General features: G+C 54.7%; 1 protein-coding gene across 3 annotated transcripts in view; it reads right to left on the minus strand.

Annotated features, from left to right (window-relative positions):
- LOC138452977 (ribonuclease inhibitor-like) overlaps nt 1–12,535 on the minus strand; it is a 268,993-nt gene that overhangs the window by 57,476 nt on the left and 198,982 nt on the right. The gene's annotated exons all lie outside the window — the stretch shown is intronic.

Genomic DNA, 12,535 nt, shown 5'->3' on the forward strand with positions numbered 1-12,535 from the left:
TGTACCTGGTGGCCCAGGACACACATGACACAGAGGTCGGGAAGCAGGTCGCAGGCTCAAGTGCATCTCAGGTGATATATACCTGGTGGCCCAGGACACACATGACACAGAGGGTGGGAAGCCGGTCACAGGCTCTGGTGCATCTCAGGTGATATATACCTGGGGGCCCAGGACACACATGACACAGAGGGCGGGAAGCAGGTAACAGGCTCAAGTGCATCTCAGGTGATATATACCTGGTGGCCCAGGACACACATGACACAGAGGCCCAGGACACACATGACACAGAGGGCGGGAAGCAGGTCACAGGCTCAGGTGCATCTCAGGTGATATATACCTGGTGGCCCAGGACACACATGACACAGAGGTCGGGAAGCAGGTCACAGGCTCAAGTGCATCTCAGGTGATATATACCTGGTGGCCCAGGACACACATGACACAGAGGTCGGGAAGCCGGTCACAGGCTCAGGTGCATCTCAGGTGATATATACCTGGGGGCCCAGGACACACATGACACAGAGGTCGGGAAGCCGGTCACAGGCTCAGGTGCATCTCAGGTGATATATACCTGGTGGCCCAGGACACACATGACACAGAGGGCGGGAAGCAGGTAACAGGCTCAAGTGCATCTCAGGTGATATATACCTGGTGGCCCAGGACACACATGACACAGAGGTCCAGGACACACATGAGACAGAGGGCGGGAAGCAGGTCACAGGCTCAGGTGCATCTCAGGTGATATATACCTGGTGGCCCAGGACACACATGACACAGAGGCCCAGGGCACACATGACACAGAGGTGGGGGAGCAGCTCACAGGCTCAAGTGCATCTCAGGTGGTGTCTACCTGGGGGCCCAGGACACACGTGACACAGAGGTCGGGAAGCAGGTCACAGGCTCAAGTGCATCTCAGGTGATGTGTACCTGGTGGCCCAGGACACACATGACACAGAGGTCGGGAAGCCGGTCACAGGCTCAAGTGCATCTCAGGTGATATATACCTGGTGGCCCAGGACACACATGACACAGAGGTCGGGAAGCAGGTCACAGGCTCAAGTGCATCTCAGGTGATATATACCTGGTGGCCCAGGACACACATGACACAGAGGTCGGGAAGCCGGTCACAGGCTCAAGTGCATCTCAGGTGATATATACCTGGTGGCCCAGGACACACATGGCACAGAGGCCCAGGACACACATGACACAGAGGTCGGGAAGCCGTTCACAGGCTCAGGTGCATCTCAGGTGATATATACCTGGTGGCCCAGGACAAACATGACACATAGGCCCAGGATACACATGACACAGAGGTCGGGAAGCCGGTCACAGGCTCAAGTGCATCTCAGGTGATATATACCTGGTGGCCCAGGACGCACATGACACAGAGGTCGGGAAGCCGTTCACAGGCTCAGGTGCATCTCAGGTGATATATACCTGGGGGCCCAGGACACACATGACACAGAGGCCCAGGACACACATGAGACAGAGGGCGGGAAGCCGGTCACAGGCTCAGGTGCATCTCAGGTGATATATACCTGGTGGCCCAGGACACACATGACACAGAGGGCGGGAAGCAGGTCACAGGCTCAAGTGCATCTCAGGTGATATATACCTGGTGGCCCAGGACACACATGAAACAGAGGTCGGGAAGCAGGTCACAGGCTCAGGTGCATCTCAGGTGATATATACCTGGTGGCCCAGGACACACATGACACAGAGGGCGGGAAGCAGGTCACAGGCTCAAGTGCATCTCACGTGATATATACCTGGTGGCCCAGGACACACATGACACAGAGGCCCAGGACACACATGACACAGAGGGCGGGAAGCAGGTCACAGGCTCAAGTGCATCTCAGGTGATATATACCTGGTGGCCCAGGACACACATGACACAGAGGCCCAGGACACACATGACACAGAGGGCGGGAAGCAGGTCACAGGCTCAAGTGCATCTCAGGTGATATATACCTGGTGGCCCAGGACACACATGACACAGAGGCCCAGGACACACATGACACAGAGGTCGGGAAGCAGGTCACAGGCTCAAGTGCATCTCAGGTGGTGTCTACCTGGGGGCCCAGGACACACATGACACAGAGGTCGGGAAGCAGGTCACAGGCTCAAGTGCATCTCAGGTGATATATACCTAGTGGCCCAGGACACACATGACACAGAGGGCGGGAAGCATGTCACAGGCTCAAGTGCATCTCAGGTGATATATACCTGATGGCCCAGGACACACATGACACAGATGCCCAGGACACACATGACACAGAGGTCGGGAAGCATGTCACAGGCTCAAATGCATCTCAGGTGGTGTCTACCTGGTGGCCCAGGACACACATGACACAGAGGGTGGGAAGCAGGTCACAGGCTCAAGTGCATCTCAGGTGATATATACCTGGTGGCCCAGGACACACATGACACAGAGGCCCAGGACACACATGACACAGAGGGCGGTAAGCAGGTCACAGGCTCAAGTGCATCTCAGGTGATATATACCTGGTGGCCCAGGACACACATGACACAGAGGCCCAGGACACACATGACACAGAGGGCGGGAAGCAGGTCACAGGCTCAAGTGCATATCAGGTGATATATACCTGGTGGCCCAGGACACACATGACACAGAGGCCCAGGACACACATGACACAGAGGTCGGGAAGCAGGTCACAGGCTCAAGTGCATCTCAGGTGGTGTCTACCTGGGGGCCCAGAACACACATGACACAGAGGGTGGGAAGCAGGTCACAGGCTCAAGTGCATCTCAGGTGATATATACCTGGTGGCCCAGGACACACATGACACAGAGGTCGGGAAGCCGGTCAAAGGCTCAAGTGCATCTCAGGTGATATATACCTGGTGGCCCAGGACACACATGACACAGAGGTCGGGAAGCAGGTCACAGGCTCAAGTGCATCTCAGGTGATATATACCTGGTGGCCCAGGACACACATGACAGAGGGCGGGAAGCAGGTAACAAGCTCAAGTGCATCTCAGGTGATATATACCTGGTGGCCCAGGACACACATGACACAGAGGCCCAGGACACACATGACACAGAGGGCGGGAAGCAGGTCACAGGCTCAAGTGCATCTCAGGTGATATATACCTGGTGGCCCAGGACACACATGACACAGAGGCCCAGGACACACATGACACAGAGGTCGGGAAGCAGGTCACAGGCTCAAGTGCATCTCAGGTGGTGTCTACCTGGGGGCCCAGGACACACATGACACAGAGGTCGGGAAGCCGGTCACAGGCTCAAGTGCATCTCAGGTGATATATACCTGGTGGCCCAGGACACACATGACACAGAGGTCGGGAAGCAGGTCACAGGCTCAAGTGCATCTCAGGTGATATATACCTGGTGTCCCAGGACACACATGACACAGAGGGCGGGAAGCAGGTAACAGGCTCAAGTGCATCTCAGGTGATATATACCTGGTGGCCCTGGACACACATGACACAGAGGGTGGGAAGCAGGTCACAGGCTCAAGTGCATCTCAGGTGATATATACCTGGTGGCCCAGGACACACATGACACAGAGGTCGGGAAGCCGGTCACAGGCTCAAGTGCATCTCAGGTGATATATACCTGGTGGCCCAGGACACACATGACACAGAGGTCGGGAAGCCGGTCACAGGCTCAGGTGCATCTCAGGTGATATATACCTGGTGGCCCAGGACACACATGACACAGAGGTCGGGAAGCCGGTCACAGGCTCTGGTGCATCTCAGGTGATATATACCTGGTGGAGCAGAACACACATGACACAGAGGTCGGGAAGCCGGTCACAGGCTCAAGTGCATCTCAGGTGATATATACCTGGTGGCCCAGGACACACATGACACAGAGGTCGGGAAGCCGGTCACAGGCTCAAGTGCATCTCAGGTGATATATACCTGGTGGCCCAGGACACACATGACACAGAGGTCGGGAAGCCGGTCACAGGCTCAAGTGCATCTCAGGTGATATATACCTGGTGGCCCAGGGCACACATGACACAGAGGTCGGGAAGCAGGTCACAGGCTCAAGTGCATCTCAGGTGATATATACCTGGTGGCCCAGGACACACATGACACAGAGGTCGGGAAGCCGGTCACAGGCTCAAGTGCATCTCAGGTGATATATACCTGGTGGCCCAGGACACACATGATACAGAGGCCCAGGACACACATGAGACAGAGGGCGGGAAGCAGGTCACAGGCTCAAGTGCATCTCAGGTGATATATACCTGGTGGCCCAGGACACACATGACACAGAGGTCGGGAAGCCGGTCACAGGCTCAAGTGCATCTCAGGTGATATATACCTGGTGGCCCAGGACACACATGACACAGAGGGCGGGAAGCAGGTCACAGGCTCAAGTGCATCTCAGGTGATACATACCTGGTGGCCCAGGACACACATGACACAGAGGTCGGGAAGCAGGTCGCAGGCTCAAGTGCATCTCAGGTGATGTGTACATGGTGGCCCAGGACACACATGACACAGAGGCCCAGGACACACATGACACAGAGGGCGGGAAGCAGGTCACAGGCTCAAGTGCATCTCAGGTGATGTGTATCTGGTGGCCAGGACACACATGAAACAGAGGGCGGGAAGCAGGTCACAGGCTCAATTGCATCTCAGGTGATGTGTACTTGGTGGCCCAGTACACACATGATACAGAAGGCTGGAAGCAGGTCACAGGCTCAATTGCATCTCAGGTGATGTCTACCTGGTGGCCCAGTACACACATGATACAGAGGGCGGGAAGCAGGTCACAGGCTCAATTGCATCTCAGGTGATGTGTACTTGGTGCCCAGGACACACATGAAACAGAAGGCGGGAAGCAGGTCACAGGCTCAATTGCATCTCAGGTGATGTCTACCTGGTGGCCCAGTACACACATGATACAGAGGGCGGGAAGCAGGTCACAGGCTCAAGTGCATCTCAGGTGATGTGTACCTGGTGGCCCAGGACATCTCAGGTGATGTGTACCTGGTGGCCCAGGACACACATGACACAGAGGGTGGGAAGCAGGTGACAGGCTCAAGTGCATTTCAGGTGATGTGTACCTGGTGGCCCAGGACACACATGACACAGAGGTCGGGAAGCAGGTCGCAGTCTCAAGTGCATCTCAGGTGATATATACCTGGGGGCCCAAGACACACATGAAATAGAGGGCGGGAAGCAGGTCAAAGGCTCAAATGCATCTCAGGTGATATATACCTGATGGGCCAGGACACATGACACAGAGGGCGGGAAGCAGGTCACAGGCTCAAGTGCATCTAAGACGATGTGTACCTGGTGGCCCACGACACACATGACACAGAGGGCGGGAAGCAGGTCACAGGCTCAAATGCATCTCAGGTGATATATACCTGATGGCCCAGGACACACATGAAACAGAGGGCGGGAAGCAGGAAACAGGCTCAAATGCATCTCAGGTGATATATACCTGGTGGCCCAGGACACACATGACACAGAGGGCGGGAAGCAGGTCACAGGCTCAAATGCATCTCAGGTGATATATACCTGATGGCCCAGGACACACATGAAACAGAGGGCGGGAAGCAGGAAACAGGCTCAAATGCATCTCAGGTGATGTATACCTGATGGCCCAGGACACACATGAAACAGAGGGCGGGAAGCAGGTCACAGGCTCAAATACATCTCAGGTGATATATACCTGATGGCCCAGGACACACATGAAACAGAGGGCGGGAAGCAGGTCACAGGCTCAAATGCATCTCAGGTGATATATAGCTGATGGCCCAGGACACACATGAAACAGAGGGCGGGAAGCAGGTCACAGACTCAAATGCATCTTAGGTGATATATACCTGATGGCCCAGGACACACATGAAACAGAGGGCGGGAAGCAGGTCACAGGCTCAAATGCATCTCAGGTGATATATACCTGGTGGCCCAGGACACACATGAAACAGAGGGCGGGAAGCAGGTCACAGGCTCAAATGCATCTCAGGTGATACATACCTGATGGCCCAGGACACACATGAAACAGAGGGCGGGAAGCAGGTCACAGGCTCAAATGCATCTCAGGTGATACATACCTGATGGCCCAGGACACACATGAAACAGAGGGCGGGAAGCAGGTCACAGGCTCAAATGCATCTCAGGTGATGTATACCGGATGGCCCAGGACACACATGAAACAGAGGGCGGGAAGCAGGTCACAGGCTCAAATGCATCTCAGGTGATATATACCTGATGGCCCAGGACACACATGAAACAGAGGGCGGGAAGCAGGTCACAGGCACAAATGCATCTCAGGTGATATATAGCTGATGGCCCAGGACACACATGAAACAGAGGGCGGGAAGCAGGTCACAGGCTCAAATGCATCTCAGGTGATATATACCTGGTGGCCCAGGACACACATGACACAGAGGGCGGGAAGCAGGTCACAGGCTCAAGTGCATCTCAGGTGATATATACCTGGTGGCCCAGGACACACATGACACAGAGGTCGGGAAGCCGGTCACAGGCTCAAGTGCATTTCAGGTGATATATACCTGGTGGCCCAGGACACATATGACACAGAGGTCGGGAAGCCGGTCACAGGCTCAGGTGCATCTCGGGTGATATATACCTGGTGGCCCAAGACACACATGACACAGAGGGTGGGAAGCAGGTCACAGGCTCAGGTGCATCTCGGGTGATATATACCTGGTGGCCCAGGACACACATGACACAGAGGTCGGGAAGCAGGTAACAGGCTCAAGTGCATCTCAGGTGATATATACCTGGTGGCTCAGAACACACATGACACAGAGGGCGGGAAGCAGGTCACAGGCTCAAGTGCATCTCAGGTAATATATACCTGGGGGCCCAAGACACACATGACACAGAGGGCGGGAAGCAGGTCACAGGCTCAGGTGCATCTCAGGTGATATATACCTGGTGGCCCAGGACACACATGACACAGAGGGCGGGAAGCAGGTCACAGGCTAAAGTGCATCTCAGGTGATATATACCTGGGGGCCCAAGACACACATGACACAGAGGGCGGGAAGCAGGTCACAGGCTCACGTGCATCTCAGGTGATATATACCTGGTGGCCCAGGACACACATGACACAAAGGCCCAGGACACACATGACACAAAGGCCCAGGACACACATGACACAGAGGTCGGGAAGCAGGTCACAGGCTCAGGTGCATCTCAGGTGATATATACCTGGGGGCCCAGGACACACATGACACAGAGGCCCAGGGCACACATGAGACAGAGGGCGGGAAGCCGGTCACAGGCTCAGGTGCATCTCAGGTGATATATACCTGGTGGCCCAGGACACACATGGCACAGAGGGCGGGAAGCAGGTCACAGGCTCAAGTGCATCTCAGGTGATATATACCTGGTGGCCCAGGACACACATGAAACAGAGGTCGGGAAGCAGGTCACAGGCTCAGGTGCATCTCAGGTGATATATACCTGGTGGCCCAGGACACACATGACACAGAGGGCGGGAAGCAGGTCACAGGCTCAAGTGCATCTCACGTGATATATACCTGGTGGCCCAGGACACACATGACACAGAGGCCCAGGACACACATGACACAGAGGGCGGGAAGCAGGTCACAGGCTCAAGTGCATCTCAGGTGATATATACCTGGTGGCCCAGGACACACATGACACAGAGGCCCAGGACACACATGACACAGAGGGCGGGAAGCAGGTCACAGGCTCAAGTGCATCTCAGGTGATATATACCTGTTGGCCCAGGACACACATGACACAGAGGCCCAGGACACACATGACACAGAGGTCGGGAAGCAGGTCACAGGCTCAAGTGCATCTCAGGTGGTGTCTACCTGGGGGCCCAGGACACACATGACACAGAGGTCGGGAAGCAGGTCACAGGCTCAAGTGCATCTCAGGTGATATATACCTAGTGGCCCAGGACACACATGACACAGAGGGCGGGAAGCAGGTCACAGGCTCAAGTGCATCTCAGGGGATATATACCTGATGGCCCAGGACACACATGACACAGATGCCCAGGACACACATGACACAGAGGTCGGGAAGCATGTCACAGGCTCAAGTGCATCTCAGGTGGTGTCTACCTGGTGGCCCAGGACACACATGACACAGAGGGGGGGAAGCAGGTCACAGGCTCAAGTGCATCTCAGGTGATATATACCTGGTGGCCCAGGACACACATGACACAGAGGCCCAGGACACACATGACACAGAGGGCGGTAAGCAGGTCACAGGCTCAAGTGCATCTCAGGTGATATATACCTGGTGGCCCAGGACACACATGACACAGAGGCCCAGGACACACATGACACAGAGGGCGGGAAGCAGGTCACAGGCTCAAGTGCATCTCAGGTGATATATACCTGGTGGCCCAGGACACACATGACACAGAGGCCCAGGACACACATGACACAGAGTTCGGGAAGCAGGTCACAGGCTCAAGTGCATCTCAGGTGGTGTCTACCTGGGGGCCCAGAACACACATGACACAGAGGGTGGGAAGCAGGTCACAGGCTCAAGTGCATCTCAGGTGATATATACCTGGTGGCCCAGGACACACATGACACAGAGGTCGGGAAGCCGGTCACAGGCTCAAGTGCATCTCAGGTGATATATACCTGGTGGCCCAGGACACACATGACACAGAGGTCGGGAAGCAGGTCACAGGCTCAAGTGCATCTCAGGTGATATATACCTGGTGGCCCAGGACACACATGACAGAGGGCGGGAAGCAGGTCGCAGGCTCAAGTGCATCTCAGGTGATATATACCTGGTGGCCCAGGACACACATGACACAGAGGCCCAGGACACACATGACACAGAGGGCGGGAAGCAGGTCACAGGCTCAAGTGCATCTCAGGTGATATATACCTGGTGGCCCAGGACACACATGACACAGAGGCCCAGGACACACATGACACAGAGGTCGGGAAGCAGGTCACAGGCTCAAGTGCATCTCAGGTGGTGTCTACCTGGGGGCCCAGGACACACATGACACAGAGGTCGGGAAGCCGGTCACAGGCTCAAGTGCATCTCAGGTGATATATACCTGGTGGCCCAGGACACACATGACACAGAGGTCGGGAAGCAGGTCACAGGCTCAAGTGCATCTCAGGTGATATATACCTGGTGGCCCAGGACACACATGACACAGAGGGCGGGAAGCAGGTAACAGGCTCAAGTGCATGTCAGGTGATATATACCTGGTGGCCCTGGACACACATGACACAGAGGGTGGGAAGCAGGTCACAGGCTCAAGTGCATCTCAGGTGATATATACCTGGTGGCCCAGGACACACATGACACAGAGGTCGGGAAGCCGGTCACAGGCTCAAGTGCATCTCAGTTGATATATACCTGGTGGCCCAGGACACACATGACACAGAGGGCGGGAAGCAGGTAACAGGCTCAAGTGCATCTCAGGTGATATATACCTGGTGGCCCAGGACACACATGACACAGAGGGCGGGAAGCAGGTCACAGGCTCAAGTGCATCTCAGGTGATATATACCTGGTGGCCCAGGACACACATGACACAGAGGCCCAGGACACACATGACACAGAGGGCGGGAAGCAGGTCACAGGCTCAAGTGCATCTCAGGTGATATATACCTGGTGGCCCAGGACACACATGACACAGAGGCCCAGGACACACATGACACAGAGATCGGGAAGCAGGTCACAGGCTCAAGTGCATCTCAGGTGGTGTCTACCTGGGGGCCCAGGACACACATGACACAGAGGTCGGGAAGCCGGTCACAGGCTCAAGTGCATCTAAGGTGATATATACCTGGTGGCCCAGGACACACATGACACAGAGGTCGGGAAGCAGGTCACAGGCTCAAGTGCATCTCAGGTGATATATACCTGGTGGCCCAGGACACACATGACACAGAGGTCGGGAAGCAGGTCACAGGCTCAAGTGCATCTCAGGTGATATATACCTGGTGGCCCAGGACACACATGACACAGAGGTCGGGAAGCCGGTCACAGGCTCAAGTGCATCTCAGGTGATATATACCTGGTGGCCCAGGACACACATGACAGAGGGCGGGAAGCAGGTTGCAGGCTCAAGTGCATCTCAGGTGATATATACCTGGTGGCCCAGGACACACATGACACAGAGGCCCAGGACACACATGACACAGAGGGCGGGAAGCAGGTCACAGGCTCAAGTGCATCTCAGGTGATATATACCTGGTGGCCCAGGGCACACATGACACAGAGGTCGGGAAGCAGGTCACAGGCTCAAGTGCATCTCAGGTGATATATACCTGGTGGCCCAGGACACACATGACACAGAGGTCGGGAAGCAGGTCACAGGCTCAAGTGCATCTCAGGTGATATATACCTGGTGGCCCAGGACACACATGACACAGAGGTCGGGAAGCCGGTCACAGGCTCAAGTGCATCTCAGGTGATATATACCTGGTGACCCAGGACACACATGACACAGAGGTCGGGAAGCAGGTCACAGGCTCAAGTGCATCTCAGGTGATATATACCTGGTGGCCCAGGACACACATGACACAGAGGTCGGGAAGCCGGTCACAGGCTCAAGTGCATCTCAGGTGATATATACCTGGTGGCCCAGGACACACATGACACAGAGGTCGGGAAGCCGGTCACAGGCTCAAGTGCATCTCAGGTGATATATGCACTGCATGCACTCCGCTGCATGCAAAGAGAATATGATCTCCATCATTACAGATTTTCTTTTTTCTATTCATGGAAAGAGTTTGCATATTTGCAGAAAGAGGATGTGTCTTTGTGGTGGAAACTCCTGCTGTGCCGATGAACACACCAGCGCACACTCAGCGCAAAGTCCGGAGCTCCCAGAGATGCATTCTAGATTGTCCCTCTCTCGAACCTACAAACCAGATGCATCAAAGAAACGGAGTGGGGGTGGTGCTTTGTTCCCACCTGCCAGAAAGTGGCGCTATGAACCATGTAACCAATCCTTTTCAAGAGAGTGACTGCCCTGTGCCCACAGTTCCCAACCTCTGGCCCCTCCCTTCCCAAAGTGTCCCTCTTTCTCTCTCTTCACGCCCACTATCTCCTTTAATCACCAACCTGAGCCCACTCCCTCCCCACTTTGTCACCCTCTATATTCCCAGTTTCGAGGCTTCTCCTTTCGCCAGCCTCAATCCTCTCCTCCATTGTTTCCTTCTACACCTGCTCCCTCTGCCACACTTCCTTCATAGTCACACACCTCAACCACACTCCCTTCATACACACACCCTAACCACCCACCCTTCCTAATCACACAACCCAAGCACACCCCCTTCACAGTCACACACCTCAACCACACTCCCTTCATAGTCACACACCCCAACTACACTCCCTTCATAATCACAAACCCCAACCACACTCCTTTCAGTCACACACCTCAACCACAGTCCCTTCATAGACGCACACCCCAAGCACACTCCTTTCATAATCACACCTGAACCACACACCCTTCATAATCACACACCCCAAGCACACTCCCTACATAGACACACACCTCAACCACCCCCTTCATACTCACACCCTAACCACACCCCCTTCCTAATCACACACCCCAAGCACACTCCCTTCACAGTCACACACCTCAACCACAGTCCCTTCATAGACACACACATCAACCACACTCCCTTCACAGTCACACACTCCAACCGCACTCCCTTCATAGTCACACACCTCAACCACACTCACTTCATACTGACACCCTAACCACACACCCTTCCTAATCACACACCCCAAGCACACTCTCTTCACAGTCACACACATCTCAACCACACTCCCTTCACAGTCACACACTCAGACAACACTCCCTTTACAGTCACACACCTCAACCACAGTCGCTTCATGGACACACACCCCAACTACACACCCTTCATAATCACACCTTAACCATACATCCTTCATAATCACACACCCCAAGCACACTGCCTTCATAGACACACACCTCAACCACACTCCCTTCATACTCACACCCTAACCACATCCCTTCCTAATCACACACCCCAAGCACACTCCCTTCACAGTCACACACCTCAACCACAGTCCCTTCATAGACACATACCTCAACCACACTCCCTTCATAGTCACACACCCCAACCACACTTCCTTCATAATCACACCCCAACCACACTCACTGCACAGTCACACACTTCAAGCGCACTCCCTTCAGAGTCACACACCTCAACCACACTCACTTCATAGTCACACACCCCAAACTCCCTTCATAATTACACACCATGGCCACACTTACTTCTTAATCACCACACTCCAAACACAATCTTGCTTCCCTAGTCTTTCTTTCCAACACTCAAGACAACGACCAAAGAGCACCAGGAGACTCCCAGGGGTGGTGTGTGATATACAAAGGCACTCACTCAACCCACTCTCACTATCGTCCTTATATTTCAGTGTATGGGCTGCACTCCCGTCTTTGAACTTCATGGCCTCTGTCTCCTGCATCCATTTCACTCCATGGCCCGTCACATTTCTCAAATCATCCTCACACAGTCTGCCCTTCCTCTGGAATCTTACCTTCC

Source organism: Ambystoma mexicanum, chromosome 4p (assembly GCF_040938575.1).
Source record: "Ambystoma mexicanum isolate Mex_15411 chromosome 4p, UKY_AmexF1_1, whole genome shotgun sequence".
In the NCBI taxonomy this organism is placed as follows: Eukaryota; Metazoa; Chordata; class Amphibia; order Caudata; family Ambystomatidae; genus Ambystoma; species Ambystoma mexicanum.